Genomic DNA, 5,343 nt, shown 5'->3' with positions numbered 1-5,343 from the left:
TTAGCTTTGTAAGTCTTAAATCAGGAGTTAAAACTGATTATATTGCTTTCATTTTCTTGGAAGCCTAAAAATCCCCATGCCCTAAATACTCATTAATTCAACCACAAAGATTTGCAGTTTAGGGTAACTTCTAGATCTACTTTTGTATTTCAAAGCAATTCATATGGATATTACAGACTGATTTAATGTGAATTGCTCTAGTAAAATGTGTACACAAATGACCAGCAGAACATTAAGATTCATGAGACCGACATGAAAGAAAAAAATGAATTGCTGTACCCAGATTTTAATTCTGAGAATGAGGATATGCTACTAAATGACCCAAAGGAAGAACAGGCTAGAAAGTGATCTTCCAGAATATGAAGGCAGTACAAAATACATTAGGCTATTCTAATAAATTGTTCATCTCAGTTGGTTTAATAATTTAATGCAAACTCAATATAATAGAAAGGCCATTTAGGAATACGCAAGGAGCATTTTTAAAAAAGCAGTGTTTCAAGCTAGAAGTGAGGCAATTAAATATGGCACAATCTAGCAGCACTTCTCTAAGTGGTGAGGAAGCCACAGGTTAAGTTCCACATTTGTACTCCATGACTTTACAGAAGTCAGAAATATTCACTAGCAAACAAACTTCACAGTCCCTTTCCTCCTCTACAAAAATTGTATTTGGTTTCAAGGGGACATTTGTTAAAGCAAATTTTTGCTTTGCTCCAAAAAGACGAATCAATAAATTATCTGTGGAAAACAGCACAGAGGGAAGGGTTATTTCAGTGAGAATATTAGTTCAACAAGTACCTTGAAAAGCAGTCATAAATCCTACCTAAGGACTGTAGACTTATATTCTTACAGGCTTCTAACAAACTTTCTTTGGGAACATAACATGCCTGTCTGTATCTTAAAAGTTTGGCAGTTTTAGAACAGCAACAGACTGCACCAAACCAGGCAAGTCCTGCTTTTGTAGACCTGTTTTGATGAACAGTTCAAAGAAACAGTCCTGAGTTTTAATCTACAAGTAAGGCCCATGACCAGTGTGCTCCTAAATGAAGGTGTCAGGAAAGCTATCAAGTTTATTCTCCTCTGGCTTTGACCCAGAAAATCGGGATTTGCTCATTGTTTGGTTTTTGTTTGGTTGTTTTTTTAAGTGTCATATGGAATTCTAAAGACAGCAGGGCAGGAACTAACAAGGTGGTCTGCATAACTGCATCTTTTCCCCTCCCCTTTCAGTATCACTATTATAAAACCACTAACACCAGTATTGCTAAAAAGCAGCAAGTGGGCAGTTATTACTGGTTTCAAAGAGATTAGATAGGGTGGCACTAAGGATCTACAGTGATGACTTCCAGTTCCTTTCCTTGCAGTTCACAGTAAATAAGGAGCCAGTCTTTTAAGAGATCCTTCACATGCTGACACAGGAAAAGTCAAATGATTTGACTGAACCACGGAGGCTGACCCTTACATCTACCAAATCAGACATTAGACTCAAAGATAGGATTCTATTTCAAAACTGTTGACTATTGCAGAAATCTGTAGTTCTCTAGTTTCTGTTGTGAAAACTTCTGCATTCCTTGTTACAGGTCCAGTTACAAACTAAATCAGGGAAATGAAATCAAACATGGACATCTAAAAATGGAAACAGACTAGATCCCTGGTTTATGCAACCAAGGTGGCACCCAGATATGAGATCTAGAAGAAGGGACAGTCACTGCTTTGATTAAAAGAACTTACAATCATAGATCAAGTAGGCAGACAGCAGCCAAGTATCCATCATAACAGAGGACATGGATGATATTAATTGATTCAGGGAAGAAGCCACCAGGTCATCACTCAAGGAACACTGAATACTAAATGCTAAAAAAATTCCTCTAATCCTCCTACCCGACTATAACCCAAATAGCAATCTGAGGTGGGGGGGAAATCTACAAAAAAAAAAATCCAACTGCAGTCGGACTACAGATTCTCCTTTAATTACAGGTCTCTTGCAAAGAGACCAGTAACAGTACTTTTTGTCATTTTTATAAGCATTCAAATGAAAGAAGAGCTTAGTGATTATCTTCTAAAAGCAGTGCAGGGAAATGGGGGAGAAGAAAGAAGCCTTGTAGAAATTTGCTAGCAAATATACAGGAAGATGCACATTCATAAGTTTAAATGAGGACTCTCTAAAGAATTGAACGCAGCTGTGCATAAAGCAACCACAAAACTGAAGAGACAACTGAACTTCTTCAAAGAAAGAATTTCCAATTACTTAATATTCCTTCATGAAACTTAATTTTAATAGGCTCACAAAGGCTTAAAAATGCATTGGAGAACCACAAGTCTTAAATTTGATGACAACCTCAGAGGACAAGCTATTCTTATATAGATCCACTAAGTGGTTACAAGAGAGAGATTTTGAGAACTACTTTAAAATGAGATTTTCTTCTCACTTACTGAAGTGGAACATTCGCTATTACCTCTGCGAGCACCTTCTGTTTTTAAACCTAAGCAACAGTTTCTAGTAGTCTACTAGGTCCACAAACCAAATGCAAGGCAACCTGCATTTCTATAGAAAATTATCCTGTGTCATTTAATATTTGGCACTTAAATACATAAAGCTAGTTGTGTTTCTCTGTAGAACTAAGCTAGGATCAAACAACATTTTTCTTTTTTCTAAGGGACCCTGAAGTACACGCACTACTGTTTAATTATTATTTTTTTAAAATCTAACTTGCTTTGGCATTTAGTTGCCCGCTTGGGCAACCTAAGCAAATAATTTGGCTGTTAATTGTGCAAAACTGTGTAGGAATTTAAGTTATTCTTCTCAAATATAGAAATAAATTCAGCCAGGCAGAACTCAAGTGCCAAAAAAAGAGATGGAACAGGAGATATCCAAAGAGATTAGAAACATGACAGAAAATACAAGTTATGACATCACTTCCCAGTGTTTCTGTGCACAGAGGAAGCGCTCAGACTGACAGCGACACAAGACACATCTAAGATCTGTTCCAATATCCATGGCGATGAGAAGTACCTTCCCATTACTTCATACTTCTATCATCTATGCTACAAAAGAATCCACTTCCTGCTACTAAAGAAAAAGCTGTACCCTCACATTATAGTTCTCTGCAACTTATTTTAATACACAAGATTACTGGAGCTATTCCAAATGCCATCCATTCACAAAGTAGTGAAGTGGGCAGGGAAGCTAAGATAATTATGGTAATGAGATTAGATACCACAGGAGAGAATGTAAAAATAACTATCCAGAAAGGATAATTATTTTTTTTAAAGAGACACAAACAGCTTATACGTTCATTTATGTTATACAGGAGTATTCCACTTAACCAGGTCAAACAACAAAAAAAAAAAAGGTCGTAAAATTGACATTGTTAAGCCTTTTTGACAGTATCTTTTCATTTGACACAGAAACTAGACAATAAAAAAACCTTAAGACTTCTAAGAAATGTAAATTCTAGATATGTCCATGTGTTTGGAGACACCTTTATAAACCAGGTAGGAGAAACCATAAGTCTAGTGTTTTCCTACAGATAAGCTAAAAAAGTGGAAGACTGATTTTACCCCTCAGCTTCACAACATTTAATCCACCACAAATACCGCCACATCCATATATGTGAGTAAATAAGCAGCAGTGCTTCATTCCTGTTTTCACTCAAAATAAAAGAGCCCAATAATGCATATGTAGATAATTCATTGCACCTTCAGCTTCGCCTCTTAACTATTCTGCTTCTAAACCTTCCAAGCAGACCCAGACCCTTCCTTCCACCACTAAATTGCAGTTATTTCCTTTTCCTTCCATGTTGTCTAGGCAGGAAGTATAATTTAGAAGGAGGAAAAGGAAGACGACTGGCTTCTCAGTCATCCTGTTATTCAAAGTGCACAGACAGAAGTGTGGAAAGCCTGTGTGGTTGTAGTACATCTAGGATGGACAGAAACTTGGTACAAGTTAAGGAAAGTGCTGACAGTTTAGTTTTCCAAACAACATTTTTCCAGAAGTTTATAGCTTGACCAAATTTAGGTCAAAACCAGCAAGAGGCAATTCCATATTGCTTTAAAGTCTGTTTAAAATGAGGATAAGGAAAAACAAAGTAACTTTTTCTTCTAAACAACTTCTCTTAACCTTTCTAAATTTAAATCAAAAGCTTACCAAAACCAACTCAACTGGCATTAAAGGTCACCTTTGGTCTAAATTTTGGCAAAACTACCAACAACTGGAAAGATATTTTCAAAAGGCTTATACAGCCTTATTACCAGGATGTTTTGGTCTCATTAAGGGATGGTTGGCCTTTCATACTACCTACAAAGACAGAATTTCATACAAATGAGATAGCACATCTTCAAATAGATCTTACCATGAGACTGTTGTGCCTTTAAACAGAGACAGAGTAATAGTACCATGATATAGAGACAAATCAACCATAACGATGACAGATTTATCTTAATCTGAATGTACGCTTCCTGATGATCATATTTTTCTATGAAACTTTACACTTCTATTAGCTTTAATTAGCCTTTACAGATAAATCGGTAAAAATGGGATTTCTGAAGTTCTATAATTTGTCAGGTCCTGTTTTCTTTGTTACTTAACCATGTCTGTAGAAAAAGCAATGTTTCTAAAACTAGACAGCAATACAGATTCACAAGCTAAATATAAGTTTCTACACTTACATGCATACAACATTACAAATAAGGCACTGAAATACTTGGGAGTATAACTGGTTTCTATAATATTACTTGGTTTTGCAGTCTTCTTACTGTCTCCAAATGTTTACTTTGTTAGTCAGATATGATTTTAAAGGTAGGTCATCTTTCTAAATTTAAGACATAGGGATTAACAGAACTAAAATTTTGATCAGAACAGATAAATACTCTGGAGAGTTCCTTAATGGAAGCTATTAAGCCCTTGATACTTACTTAAGTTTTCTGAAGTGTTTGTGAGTGTTACCTGGGAATGGATAGTTGAGGTGAGCAGTTTAAGTTTATATTAATAAAATCTAAACAAGAACTATGGCATAAAGCAGGACATTCTGCTATTTGCAATATGCTAAATAAACACCTCTTGAAATAAGCACAAAGTAAGAATTTTTATCCTATGATAAGCTTCAATATTAACCTTTTTTGTTCTAATCCCCCACAAAACCTGAAATGCAAGTGGAAAAGTTGCTGCTAATGTTCAGAGTCCACTTGTTTTCTAAAATGGCTCATTGGGTTTTAAGCTGTATCTTCATACAAAAAGCTAAAAATAAATTCAAAACAGAAAGTTTACACAAAGACAAACATGAAAACCAAGCCAAAGTATTTTTTAAATACAAACACACAGTTCAAGTAAAAAAGAAAGCTGAAGACAAA

Source organism: Falco rusticolus, chromosome 5, assembly GCF_015220075.1.
Source record: "Falco rusticolus isolate bFalRus1 chromosome 5, bFalRus1.pri, whole genome shotgun sequence".
Lineage (NCBI taxonomy): Eukaryota > Metazoa > Chordata > Aves > Falconiformes > Falconidae > Falco > Falco rusticolus.
This window is presented reverse-complemented; position numbering follows the sequence as displayed.